Raw genomic sequence first — 15,319 nt, 5'->3', positions numbered from 1 at the left:
CAAACAAACAAACAAACCTAACCAACAACAAAAAAACTTTAAAATTTTCTGAAGAATAAACATATAAACAAACAAAGGCAAAAAACAAACTAATAAAAATTATTACAGTCCAGGTGTGGTGGCTCACGCCTATAATCCTAGCATTTTGGGAGGCCAAGGCTGATGGATCACCTGAGATTGGGAGTTCGAGACCAGCCTGACCAACATGGAAAAACCTTGTCTCTACTAAATATACAAAATTAGCCAGGCATGGTGGCACATGCCTGTAATCCCAGCTACTGGGGAGGCCGAGGCAGGAGAATCGCTTGAACCCAAGAGGCGGAGGTTGCAGTGAGCTGAGATCACACCATTGAACCCCACCCTGGGCAACAAGAGCAAAACTCTGTCTCAAAATAACAATAATCATCATCATCATTTCTGGAAAGATAGAGAAGAGTACTATTTGTTTTACTGTGGTATATACACATAACATAAAATGTATTATTTTAACTATTTTAAGGTGTATGATTCAGTACTTTCATAATGTCATGCAACCACCACCAGCATCCAGTTTCAGAACATTTCATCACCCAAAAGGAGACTCAATGCTCTTAGCACTTCCTATTCCTTCCTACCTCCGGCCCCAGCAACTACTCATGCTTTCTGTCTCTTCGGATTTGCCTATTCAAGATATTTCATACAAATGAAATGATATGTGGCCTTTTTTTGTGTGTGTCTTTTTTCAGTTAGCAAAATGCTTTCAACGTCCATCCATATTGTAGAACGTATCAGTACTTCTTTCCCTTTTATGGCTGAGTAATATTCCATTGTACAGAGAAACCACATTTTGTTCATTCATCAGTCGATGACATGTGGGTTGTTTCTGCCTTTTGGGTATCATGCAAAGTGCTGCTGTGAACATTTGTATACAAGTTTTTGTTTGAACACCTGTTTTTCAGTTATTTTGGGTATATCCCCAGGAGTGGAACTGCTGGGTCATATGATAATTACTGAAAACCTCTTAGTGATTTTTGGATATTGTGCCACATGCATATATTACCTAACAAAAATTGATTATTTTAATAAAAATAACCAAGTAGAGACAAATATATTGTTTTATAATCACATTTTGGCATCCCTGCAAAATCAGCATTGGATCAATCAGTAGTCTCACAGAACCTAAAAGAAACTGAGGTGTAGGATATAAACATATAATCCCATTTTTAAATATGACTCATAGAACCAGTAGGTCTTCAGGCTACAAATACTCCCTGTCATTAAATGTTTCAGCAGCATTGCCCTGGTGAATGTGGGAAGGGCTGGATATTTTCTAGATCCATGTTCTTTTTTTTTAAAGGTAAAGCAGCAATCGAAGTTGAATTCAAACCCATGATTGTATTGACTTGGTCTGACAATTGCATGGACTCTCACTGGGAGCCCGGGCTCCCGCAGCACCACCTGTGTCCCCTAGGGGGCGAGCTGGGGAGAGACCGGAGTCCCCAGGGGAGCTCTGCGCTGGCGGCAGAGAATTGGTCTGGCAGAGCTTTTAGAAACGCAAGAGGATCACCGAAAAGGGATCACAGTGGGGAAAAAGGCAAGAAGAGGAAACACTTTGACAAAGAACCCAGCGCTGGGACACTTGGGAAACGTATTTTCTCAAGCACTTTATTATTTTATTATTATTTTTTTTGAGATGGAGTCTCGATCTGTCGCCCAGGCTGGAGTGCAGTGGTGCAATCTCGGCTCACTGCCACCTCTGCCTCCCAGGTTCAAGCGATTCTCCTGCCTTGGCCTCCCAAGTAGCTGGGATTACAGGTGCCCGCCACCACACCTGGCTAATTTTTGTATTTTTAGTAGAGAGGGGGTTTCGCCATGTTGGCCAAGCTGGTCTCGAACTCCTGACCTCAAGTGATCCACCCGCCTTGGCCTCCCAAAGTGCTGGGACTACATGTGTGAGCCACTCAAGCACTTTGTTTTTATAAACGAGGAGATCGAGACCCAGAGTAGCTGCTGATGGTCACAAAGGCTGTAAGCATGAAGTCTGGATACCTCTGCTGTGGTGCAATGCGCAGTGTGGGAAGAGAGGCTTTCCACCGCTGAGAGGGCTGTGTTTGAGTCCCTCCTCCCTCCCTTTCCACCTCCCTCCCCACTACCACCACTTACTTAAATGAGTGATTCAGGGTCACTAACTTAATCTTTCCCAGCCTGTTTCATTATCTGTATAGTGGGTCTAATACCATCTTCATCAGGCTGATGCAAGGAAATGATATCATGTATGCACAGGACCTCCCTTATGCTTGGCATATAGTAGATTCTCAATAAACATTTGTTGTGTGAATGAATATTCTCTCCTCTAATCCTCTCAAAGGCAATCATTCTGCTGCCCCAACACATTTTTATTGATGACATTTCAGGCAGTACCTTATGAGCTCTCCATATCTAGAAGGCGGGAAGGGAAGGAAAGGAGAGGATGGGGTGTTCGTGCCGTTCCTGTTGTGGTGAAAAGCTTCTTTGTGAAATCTGAGCAGCAGCAGCTCCACTTGGAGGCTGCAAATCTGTCAGCTGGAGGTCCTCAGAGCTCCCAGGTCCTGGCCTTCTCTGCCAGCAAAGTGGCATACCTGGTTTATAGATCCAGAGGTCTTCTGAGGCCAACAGAGTCACACACACCCCATCCAGTTCCTGCCTCCCTTCCCCAAGCATCTGACAGAGGCCAGTTTGGCTGTTTCAAGAAATACCAATCAAAGTGTTTTATGAGAACTGTTGGTTATGCCCAGCTACACAATCCTCATGCATACTGTCAAACATGTCAGTGTGGTAAACTTTATTTCATTGCATTGTAAAAGTTCAGCTCATGGTTTCTCAGTCTTCATCATTTATACTTTACATGGCACAAGACTTTTAAAATATTAGGTTGTAAACTGTAATTCTCACAATTCCTTTTTTGGGAGGAAGGAAGGTGTGGAGGGGACTAAAATATACTTTATTCATTATTAAAAATGTTACTATAGTACACAAAATGGGAAAAATATAGAAAAGAAAAGAAAAAAGCCAGGTACAGTGGCTCATACCTGTAATCCCAGAACTTTGGGAGGCCAAGGCAGGTGGATCACTTGAGGTCAGGAGTTCAAGACCAGACTGGCCAACATGGCAAAACACCATCTCTACTGAAAATGGAAAAATTAGAAGGGCGTGGTGGCATGCACCTGGAATCCCAGCTACTAGGGAGGCTCAGGTGTGCTTGAGCCCAAGAGGCAGAGGTTGCAATGAGCCGATATCGCACTACTGCACTCCAGCCTGGGCGACAGCAAGACTCTGTCTCAAAAGAAAAAAAAAAAAAAAAGAGAGAGAGAAGGAAGGAAGGAAGGAAAGAAAAGAAACAAGAAAAGATTTCCCAGAACTCCACCATTCAACAGATGTTGGTATTTCTTTTTACAATTTTTTTTAAAGACAGGGTCTTGCTCTGTTGCCCAGGCTGGGGTGCAGTGGCACAATCACAGCTCACTGCAGCCTCGAACTCCTAAGCTGAAATTATCCTCTTTGCCTCAGCTTCCTGAGTAGTTGGGATTATGGACACACTACCATGTCCGGCTTACTGTTGGTGTTTATTAGAGGATTTTAAAAACATTTTTAAATGCACTTTTTACAAAGTTGTGATAATAACATCTACAATTTTTAAAATAGGTTTCCTCAGTGCTTAAAAATTGTATTCATTCATTCAACATTTCCTCAATGCTTACTATGTGCCTAGCGCTAGGGTACAATGATGAATGAGATAAACTGGACTTCGTGGCTCACACCTGTAATCCCAGCATTTTGGGAGGCTAAGGCGGGAGGATCACTTGAGGCTAGGAGTTCAAGGCCAGCCTGGGCAACATGGAGAGACCACATCTCTAAAAAATAATCATAACAAAAGTATAAAATAGCTGGGTGCGGTGGCTCACGCCTGTAATCCCAGCACTTTGGGAGGCCAAGGTGGGTGGATCACGAGGTCAGGAGATCGAGACCATCCTGGTTAACACAGTGAAACCCCGTCTCTACTAAAAAATACAAAAAATAAGCCGGGCGTGGTGGCGTGCGCCTGTAATCCCAGCTCCTCAGGAGGCTGAGGCAGGAGAATGGTGTGAACCCGGGAGGCGGAGCTTGCAGTGAGCCGAGATCGTGCCACTGCACTCCAGCCTGGGTGACAGAGCGAGACTCCATCTCAAAAAAAATAAATAAATAAAAAATAAAAGTAGAAAATAAAAACAAAGAAAAATGAGAGAGAGTGATGTGCCTTCTCTTGTCACCACAATTTCAGCTTGTTTATGCATTTGCTAAATGGTTGCTATGGCTTGAATATTTGTCCCCTCCAAAACTTATGTTGAAGTTTACTCCCCAATGTAGCAATATTCAGAGGTGGGGCCTTTAAGAGGTGACTGAGTCATGAGAGCTCTGCTCTCCTAAATGGATAAATCCATTCATGGATTCATGGGTTGATGGACTAATGGGTTACTACAGGAATGGAACTAGCAGCTTTATAAGATGAGGATGAGAGAACTGAGCTAGCACGCTCAGTCCCCTCGCCTTGTGGTGCTCTGCACCACCTGCGGACTCTTCAGAGAGTCCCCACCAGCAAAAAGGCCCTCACAAGATATGGACTTTACAGCCTCCAGAACTGTAAGAAATAAATTTCTTTTCTTTATAAATTACCCAATCTGTGGTATATGTTACAGCAACAGAAAATGACCTAAGACAATGGTGCTACTGAGTAGGGGGAAGCCCTAAAAAAAAAGGGGGAACTCTGGATGGGTGTGGTGGCTCACATTTGTAATCCTAGCATTTTGGGAGGCCAAGGCAGGAGGATGGCTGGAGTCCAGGAGATAGTGACCTCCTGGGCAACATGTGAGACCCCACCTATACCAAAAAAGAAAAAAAAAAGCCTGGCATGGTGGTGCAGGCCTGTAGTCCCAGCTACTGTGGGGGCTGAAGTGGGAGAATCGCTTGAGTCCAGGAGTTCAAGGTTACAATGAGCTATGATAGTGCCCCTGTAGATTAAAGGCAGAGTAGGGAAGCATGCCTGGTGAGGACAAGGAACAGCAGGGAGACAAGTGTGGCCAGAGAAACACAGGTGCTCAGATAGTGCTTGCTGAGTGATTGAATTACCCCAGCATGTGGTGCAAACACTTTAGTTGAGTCCCCAGAGTGCCACAGTAGCTCTCAAATTGTGTCTCCCTCTGACTCCGTTCTCCCAGGTTTTTAAAAAATATCATCTGTGCAGACGTTATCATCCCGAAATTGCTGATGGATTTTTCAAGATCTCATTCTTCCCACTGTCCTCCTTTAACTCTGATTTCCATTTAAATGGGAGTCTGCCCATGACTGAGTTTTCCTCTTCCCGGGTCACTTGCAATGGGTCTCTGCAGCCTTCTTGGTGTGATTTTTCCAGTGCCGACAACTGAACCTGGTACAGAGTAAGTTTCAGTTAAAGAACTCTTGACTAAGTGAATGAATTTCCCCTGAGAGTTTCATTAATCCTTTCTACATCCCCATTCTCTGAGCCTTTCCATTGGTCATACCCATGCCAGCTTTGCTTACTTCTGTTTTTTTTTTTTTTTTTTTTTTTTTTTTTAAACTCATGTGAGTTACCATCATCAGTTTTTCACTCTGTTCCTTTTCCTGGATGGGTGCTGGGCGCCACCTCTCAGTGGCATTCCCATTGCACACCAGCCTCCTCTGATCCTAAAGAGGCTACAGATCTTTTAGGGAAGGAGGAATGGAATGCCTGCTTACCTGCCCAGCACTCAAAAGAGCAGACCCATCAAGTCAAAACCCTCACACCTCACCTTGGACCTTTCCAACTCCACCCCAGGAGTCTATCAGAGAGGAAATCTAGACACTGTTTGCACCAGTCCTACCTCCCTCTGCCCACCCCTCACCACACCACAGGATGAGAAGCTACAAGTCAGGCGAGGAGCAAGTTGTGGCTCCAATGTGAGATTGAGCAAGCAGGACTCACACTTTCTAGTTAAATCCAGATTTGTCCTTTTCAACCATGTGACACCTGCATCATGTCACAGCAAAATTTCTTTATGGGACTGTCACAGAGAAACAGGACAAAAACCCTGGACTGGGGTGAGATTTAGGTTTTCCTCTTGGCTCGGGTTCTTTAGGTCCCAGTTTCCTTATCTGTAAAAGGGTAGATTGTAGTCCAAAAGTCATTCATGTGCCAACAGCCTAGCCCAGGATCTTGTCTCCAAGGGAAAGGCTGCCACACAGGACTCAAATCTTCCACAGCAACTGCTCTGTCCCCAGCCTCAATCCCCCCACCCCTCCTCCAATCCCACACCACCACTCCATCATAGGAACCTAGATGGTGGACAGGCCAGTGGGGATGGTGTGCAGAAGTATGTCGACTTATTCAAGGGAGCTTGGCCCTGAGAAAAGCTGGTGGTCTGCCAACATTCTCAGAGGCTGAAATTTATCAAAACACCCATTTAAGAATGTACACTGAGAACCACAGTTGCCAGACAGAGGGAGGATACTGCTCTGCTCCACCCACCCTTCCCTCCCCACCATACCTCACCCTCCACTGCCCCTGTCCAGGACCGCTGCTCCTGGAATCCAAGGAAAAGGCAGAAGTCCGTTTGGCCGGAGTGTGTGTCTCAATGACAGGAGGGGCTCCCTGGCTTTCCAGAGTACTACCCTCCTGGCCTCTGTTCCCCTCAACCTCAGTGCCAGAGACACAATGGCCAGGTTCCTTTGAAAATTCCCTTTCTCCATGCTCCAGATTGCCTTTCCTGTACTCCAATTATTCAGGCTCACATTCAAGTATGAAGATGGCTTTGGGGAGGGACTCTGGTAGGTGTTAACCTTTAGCGTAAGGAGATTAAAGGAGCTGGTTTTCTAGGTAGTGCCTGATTTCTTTAGTTGGGAAGAGAGAGGCCCCACCTTTTATAAGGGCCTGGGGCTGCCAGCTTTGTGCCCTTGATTTCTTTAGAATCCATTCAGACTTAACCATCCTTTCTGTAGCCAGGACCAGGCTGCATCGAGGTCATCTTTGTCTTTCAACATGAATATCCTAGTAACTTTCTCCCCAGTACCCACTCCAGAGGATCCAGGGCAAAAGTAAATCTCTCAAAGTATGTGTAGGATGAAGCTGGTGACTCATGCCTAGTTTATGAGTGGTAAGTGTGCATTACATGTTCTGCACATTATCTCATTTATCCCTCACCACTCTATGGAGTAGGCACTGTTTTAAGCCCCATTTTATAGGTTTTGGACCTAAGGGGTTTGGAGCGGGTAAGTCACTTGTCCGAGGTCACACATTAGGAGGTGTGCTGTCCATTGCTAAAGCCAAGGCTCACTCTGTCCCTCAAGCCACTGTACCAAGTGCCAAACATTTATTAGGAACCTCTTCCAGGTGCAAAACCCTGGGTGTGGCCAGCAGATGATCAATATGCACATGAATGAAGAATGGGTAGCTCTTGAATTCCAGGAGCACAATTTCTAACCTGGGAGGTGGTGTGAACATGAAGAACTCTACTCCAAAGCAGCCTGAAGTAAGTGCTGTCTCAGAGGTAAAAGGGGAGTCCCATAGGAATGTGGCTGAGGAGGGAGATCAATACACACTGAGAGAGAGAGAGAGAGAGAGAGAGAGAGAGAGAGAGAGAGAGAGAGAGAGAGAGAAACAGAGAGAGAGAGAGAGAGAGAGAGCTCCACAGAAAGAAGGGAGGAAGAGAGGAGGGAAGGAGGGAAGGAAAGGAGAGAGAACATGAGTAAGTGCTGAAGTTTTCTAGAAATGGGCTTCGTGCTAGGCCCTGGTAGATGGGTCAACTTCCCCAGGCTGGAGAGAAACAGGCAGAGGAAACAGCTTGAGCCAGGAGCCAGGGTGACAGCATTCAGGATCTGTTATGCAGTCAGGTCTGTGTCGGGGTGTGGAGAGAGGCAAGCCTGGCAGGTCAGTCAGAATCAAATGGAGGAGAGTCCAGATGCCAGGGAAAAGTCTGGGCTTGCTTCTGGGGGCAGTAAGGAGCTGCTGAAAGCTGCTTATCGATAAAGCATGACAGGCAGGAAAAGATGATGCAAGCTTGCAAAGAAAACTGGTGGTGGGAGGCAGGGATGAGGTCTTCACATGGTTCATCTCTTCTTTGGCCAAGGTCCACTGCCAGGCTGGACAATTGAGGGGCAGGAAGAGGAGGGATGGTCCCAGCGCTGGGAGTGCTCTGAGCATAGGCTGAGCCTAAAGCCCCTCCAAGGCCTGCGGAGGGGCTCAGAAGGGCGAGTGGCCTAATTCTGAGGGGCAAGGAAAGACCTAAAGGAAACACTGAGGGTCCTAGAGTAGGAGGGGTAGTGAGGATGCACAAGGGAAATTGGAAGGAAATGAACCATTCTGGGACATGGGGAGGAAGAATCTTCAATTCAGCCTAAGGAAAAAAAGTGTCCTTACCCCTTGCCCATTCAGGCTCATTTCTTTGAAACTCTTAAATAAATGCAGGAAAAAAACCCCTTTTTTTTCCAAGTATAGTAAAAAGTCAATGAAATTGAGAAACCAACTGCCTGGAACATTCAAGTCACTGGGAATTTTTTTTTTTTTTTTTTTTAAGAGACAACATCTTGCTCTGTTGCCCAGGCTGGAGTGCCTTAAACTTCTGGGCTCCAGAGATTCTCCTGCTTCAGCCTTGCAAGTAACTGGGACTACTACATACATGCATCACCATGCCCAGCTAATTTTTAAAAATTTTTTGTAGAGACAGGAACTCACTATATTGCCTAGGCTCATCTCAAATTCCTGGGCTCAAGTAATCCTCCCGCCCTGACCTCCCAAAATGCCGGGGTTACAGGCGTAAGCCACAGCGCCTGGCCCTGTGATTGTTTTTTGATTCAATCTTAGAAATAGAATAGGTAAATGACCACAGACAAGTTAGTATCAGGATGTCAACCACAAAAAGACCTACTATGGGTGACCACAGAGTCCGCAATATAAGCAGAAGGTGAGTCAGCCCAGGACCCATTTGAGGGGGGTCGAGGAGGCAACCCTGACTAAAAGTTTGCTCCACCCTTTAATGTTTTTGGAGGCCCTAAGTCCTGAAGACCTTATGGAATCCTCCTCTAATATATAATTAAACATTTTAAAATAAAATAAAACAAAATAAAAATAGGCTGGTGCAGTGGATCACACCTGTAATCCTAGCACTTTGGGAAGCCAGGGCAGGGGGATCACTTGAGCCCAGGAGTTTGTGACCATCCTGGGCAAAATAGAAGAAAAAAAAAATTGTTTAAAAAATTAGGCGGGTGTAGTAGCATACATCTGTAGTCCCAGCTACTTGGGAGGCTGAGGCAGGAGGACTGCTTGAGCCCAGAAGTTGAAGGTTATAGCGAGCTATGATGGTGCTATGCTACAATTAAATTACATTCTCTGATTGCAAAATTCTTAACTTCATTAGAGTTGAACTGCTCTCTCTCTCACCTGCTTTGCTAATTCCCTAATCAGCACTGCCCTCACTAGCCTGTGACCATATCCAACAGCCCATTATGAGAAAGACGTTTCTTTGGACCTTGAAAATGTCTGCATTTTTAAGAATTCCCAATTGAAAGGAAGAGGATGCTAACAGTTCGAGGCAGCAGTGTAGAGGTAGGAAGAGCTGGGCTTGGGAGGTAAACAGCCCGCCTAAAGAACTAAAGGACTAAAGCAAGTTCTTTAGTCTCTCTATGGCTCAGTTTCCTCATATGTAAAATGGGGAGGAAGAAAAGAATAATATCCCTCTTGTAGTGTCCTGATGATGAAATGAATCCACACACAGCCAGAAAGCGTTCAGAAGAGTGCCTGGCACACAGTGAATCTCCTAAGTGTTGCTGTTATCACTTTCACCTACATCACAATGCAGCAGAGGCTCATTCTCCCCATTATAGTTAAGTAGCATGAGGCTCTGAAAAGGTAAGTAACTTGTTTTCAGACACACAGATAGGAAGTAGTAGGATTAGCTGGGAGTCAAAACCCAAGTTAGTTTGACTCTAAAAACCCACTTTCTCCCTCCCATTGTCCTGCAAATTTCCCTGATTGGGGAATAACATTAGGCTTAAAATTTTAAAAATATTGCTTACTTTTTTGATAACCAATGGTACAAAATTCAAAAAGAATAATATGGTATATGGTGAGAGAGTAATTTTCCCCCTCCCTCTCTTCTCTCAGCCTCCCCACCCCCAGGCCAACAGCTGTTCCCAGTTCCTTGCAGAACTAGCTTTAGAGTAAGCTTTTCACTGCTAATGCACATTTATTTTCCAGATTAATGTAATTCCCTGAGTGCCTCATCTGTACCAGGCACTCTATCCTGGTGCTACCACTGCCTTCAGAGGGCTCCTGGGCATGAGTCTGGAGGTTGTTGATGGTGGGAACTACTATATTGACTGCTGCATTTGGTGTTTTTCCCTCTGCAGCCATCTTTTCCCCCAGTAAAATCAGCTTGCACCGTTTGCACACTGGAAAACGGCCAATTCAGAGCCCCAAAACCTCTTCTGTAGCTTGCTTTGCACAGAACCTGGCAAGCAAGGAGCATTATGCTATCAGAAGCTGACCAGAGGACTCTGTGATGCTGGATCTGGGATCAGCTTCCTCCTCTATGAAACTCCTGACCCTTCCAGTTCTCTAATTGCTCTGCCCCAGGGGCTTTTAGGAAGCATAATTTTCCATGAAGCCTTGCTGCTTTTGGGCTCCATTTCTAGCCGGAAGACTCCAGCTGTCCCACAGGTAACTGAGAAAGGCCAAAGAGCTCTAAGCCCCTTTCCTTACTTTCTCACCATTGTTCTTTGGACAGTAGTAATGTTAAATATACATATATTTTTCCCCCTGCTATTGCTGCCAGAAAATATTCATAACGGGGTCAGCACAGAGCTTTCTCAATGACTTCATTATAAAATATGCTTATAACCTGTGGTGTGATTACACAAATGCACAAAAGCAACTTCAGAAAATAGTGCTGATCATAACATAGAAATCCTTGCTGTCTCTTTCCAAACATTAAGTATCTGGCTGAGGGAGATAAAGTAGGGATGTCACCATTTTGGAAGCAGCTAATTCTCATTTAGAGATGGAGGCTCAGGAGAGGTCAGGCTCCTGGTCCAAGATCCGTGGCAGAAGCAGGACTCCAGCCTGCTTGATATTTGACTTTTGGCCCGCTTTTTTCCAATGCATCAAGCACCTCATTGAAAGGTCTGAGACTATGAAAATCTATGTTCTGTATGTTTGGGAAATTCATTTTCTGATCAGCTGAATATTCTGAATAGAAGAATGGAGACTTCAGATTAGGGTTAGGAAGGAAGAGGGGAACACAGAGGTGGAGGTTCCCTCAGCCTTGGATTCTTCTCCCCATCACAATTCACTTCTTAAAGTCTACGAGTCTCTCCTTCTCAGTGGGTTGTAAACTCCTCAGGGACATAGTCTGGGAGAGATCTGGTAATGATAAGGTATGTGTGAGGCTGAGAGTCACATCTGCATTCTAACCCCTGCCTATTTGTTTCTAGCTAGGTAGGCACTGTGGTTTTTATCTGCATTTCTCAGATGACTAATACAATCAAACTTTTTTTTTTTTTTTTTTTTTTTTTTTTAAGACAGGGTCTCACGCTGTCACCCAGCCTGGAGTGCAGCAGTACGATCACAGCTCACTGCAGCCTTGGCTTCCTGGGCTCAAGCGATCCTCCCATCTCAGCCTCCCAAGTAGCTGGGACTACAGGTGTACACCACCACACCTGACGACTTTTTGTATTCTTTGTAGAGACGGGTTTTGCCATGTTGCCCAGGCTATGAACATCTTGTAGATTTTTAGTAATTGTTAGTTTATTTCTTTACTCTGTCTCCCCTTTCTTTCTGTATCTTTGCCCCCTTATCCCCTCTCCCAGGACCTCACAAAATGCCACCCTGAAAGATGCCAGGGTCCTGGGATCCAGAATCCTCTACTCACAGTTCTGTGACAACCCTTCAGCAGCCCTTCATCATCTTACCTTGCCAGCCTCATCTCTCAGCCTTCCATCCCCTTGTACATGACTCTTTAGCCAGACTATCAGTTTCAATCCTCTCTGAGCCTTTGAGCTTTTGTAGAAACTGTTCCGTATGCCTGGGACACTATGCACCCTTCCCCACTCCTTCCCCATACTTCATCTTCCTAAAGCCTAGGTCTCCGTCAAGTCTCAGGTCATATGCTACTTCCTCCAGGAAGCCTTGCTTGATGCTTTCCCCACCCCCACGCACCAGCCTGGGTTAGTTGCCCCTTGTTTGTGGCTAAGAAACATCCTGTACTTCCCCTCCTAGCACTTATCACACTGTGTTGCAATTGCCTATTTGCTAGTCTGTTTGTCTTATACCTTGCCTCTTCCCTTTGAGGCTTAATCTGTGTGTTGCACACTCTTCTATCTCAAAGCCTAGTGCAACAGTGATTTTGTTGAATGAATGATCAAGCTCAGATCTCTCTAAAAGGACAAAAATCTAACCTTCTGTGCCACCTCCCACATCAATCCTCCTCTTTGTCAAGGTCTCAAGAAAACAGACATTTATGGGAGGTCTACTGTGTGCCAAGCACCAGGCCAGGCCCTTTACGATGATGTCATTTTCACAATTAAAAGGCTTAAAGCTCCGAATCTAGACAGCCCTTTGACTGAAACTCAGAGGTTCTGATGTCTAATCAGGCAACTAATGAGCAAGGGGAAATAAGTGATACCACAACTTTTTCCATCCTGATAGGGGCAAAGAGATGTCAACAGAATGGAAGACTGATGTAGCACTGAGCTGCTGAATCTTAAGTGCCTGGCACGTGGTAGGAACACAGACAAGATGTGCCAAGTAAATGAATTATTTGAAGAGAGAACACAAAAAGGGCAGACTACAAGCCTAGAAGGTCCGTGTTTCATTCTAGGCCTGGCCTAATGTATTTCTCCCATTTCCTCCATGTGTTATTGATAAACAAAACTGGACATGGAAGTATTTTTGTCATGGGCAGCTGTTCACAGCCCCAGCCAAGCTTTCCTTTTTTTTTTTTTTTTTTTTTTTTTTTTTTGAGATGGAGTCTCACTCTGTCACCCAGGCTGGAGTGCAGTGGTGCGATCTCGGTTCACTGCCACCTTTGCCTCCTGGGTTCAAGTCATTCTCCTGCCTCAGCCTACCGAGTAGCTGGGATTACAGGTACATGCCACCACACTCAGCTAATTTTTATATTTGTGGTAGAGACAGGGTTTCACCATGTTTTGGCAAGGATGGTCTCGATCTCCTGACTTTGCAATCCGCCTGCCTCGGCCTCCCAGAGTGCTGAGATTACAAATGTGAGCCACCACGCCCAGCCCCAGCCAAAGCTTTCTTGTGATTTCAGCTCAGACATCGTTGGCTAAAATGGCCACACCTAGCTACGAGGGAAGCTGAGAAATTACAAGTTTGGAAACCAAGAGGAAAAGAAAGCAGATTTGGTGTAAACAGCAGTCTCTCCCACAGCATACAAAGGCCGTCTTGCCTCTGCTGGTGTCACTGGACGACTGTGAACTATCACCGGATTGCTGGATTCTCTCTCTGGAAAGGCCCTCAATGGTCATTTAGTTCAATCCCCTGATTTTACAGATGGAAAGAAAGATTGGGGCCCAGAGAGAAGTGACTTATTCACTATCAAAGAGTTGTTTGGGGCCGGGCAAGGTGGCTCACGCTTGTAATCCCAGCAACTCAGGGGCCTGAGGCGGGCACCACTGGAGATCAGCCTGGGCAACATAGTGAGACCCTATCTCTACAAATTTTTTTTTTAAATTAGCCAGGTATGGTGGCACATGTCTGTGGTTCCAGCTGCTTGGGAGGCTGAGGCAGGAGGATAGCTTGAGCCCAGGAGTTCAAGGCTGCAGTGAGCTGTGATTGCACTCCAGCTGGGCAAAAAAGGTCCTGTCTCAAATAAACGAACAAACAAACAAACAAATAAGTTGTTTGGTGCTAGAGCCACACTGTTTTGCTTAATCTGTCAGTGCTTTATCTGCAAGGTGGGTCTTTAAACAAGAAAATCTCCTCATCTCCTTCATAAAAGGAGACTTCAATGATAAAGAGGAAAGCATTGAAAGCCGTTTATAATTACGGCAATGGCACCGAACACAAATCTTTCTTCAGTTACTCAGAGGCTTCTCTGTGTCCTGTGGTCACTAAGCGTCTCCATTATTCGGAACTTTGGCTTCTCCTGTGTTAATACTGCAAAATCACATACGTGACCATGTGCATGAGGGGTGAAACTTTACCTTTTTTGATAAAAGACCAGTTATTGATTGTGTAAATTTGTGCAATCATTTAACATTCTTTGAGCTTTAGTTCTCTCACCAGTAAAATGGAGATGATAATATCTATCTCCCAGGGTTTTTTGGGGGGTAGGGGCAGCAGAAAGATTAAAAAAGAAATAAAAAACATAGTATTTATTGGGTCCCAGCTAGGTGCCACAGTATCAGGCACCTAGCTGGGACCCAATAAAATATAGGTTTCTCTTCTCAAATACTTGAGGTCATTTCCCTGAATGCTTAGGCGACCATATCATACAATTATTGCTATAATCGCTTTAAAAAGGAGCACTTCCAACAACATTCAGTGGACAAATCGTTTTTTTTAAGATCTGCTTTTGCTGAACTAGGTGCTGAGAATTTTCAGATGGAAAAAAAAAAAAAAAAAAAAAAAAAAACCAAAAACACCTATTCCCAAGAGAGACTGAAATGTGAACAGAAAATAACAGCACCATGTGAGAAGTGTGCTTGGGTGAGTGACGGTGGGCTTCCCAGAAGAGGCTATGTGCTTCATGGGGAAGGACTAGGAGCAGACCAAGAAGAAAGGGACGAGACAGGGGAGGACACGGAGGTATGAGGAAGCACATTCTCTATGTGGGGACTATTTGAAGCACTTGTGTAACAGTAAAAAAGAAGAGCTATAATAAAAGGGAAGGGCCAGGTACCTGTGAGAGCAGTGGGTTTTGGATTTTATCCAAAAGATGGGGAACCACTGAAGAATTCCAGCAGGGAGACGATGTGAAAGGGCTGAATGGGAAGTAGTGGGGAGAATGACACCACCAGTATTCCTGAGTGGGGAAGGGAGAACTGGGTGGTTGGAGGCCACACCCACCCCTCTCCATTTATTTAGTCATTCAACAAATAGTTACTGAGGGCCTGCCAGGCTGTATTCCAGGGGCTGGAAATCAGGCAACCAACAGGACTAGCAAGATCTTTGTTCTCATGCAGACTGACAATAGATAAGCAAGTAAACATGCAAGGAAATATCAGATAGGTGCCACTAGGAAAATTAAACCAGGCAGCAGAAGAGTCTCTGAGTGGCAGTGGCCCATTCCCTGCCCCCAACACTTACCAAGACTCC

The sequence above is a fragment of the Rhinopithecus roxellana genome, chromosome 5, assembly GCF_007565055.1.
Source record: "Rhinopithecus roxellana isolate Shanxi Qingling chromosome 5, ASM756505v1, whole genome shotgun sequence".
Taxonomy (NCBI): domain Eukaryota; kingdom Metazoa; phylum Chordata; class Mammalia; order Primates; family Cercopithecidae; genus Rhinopithecus; species Rhinopithecus roxellana.
This window is presented reverse-complemented; position numbering follows the sequence as displayed.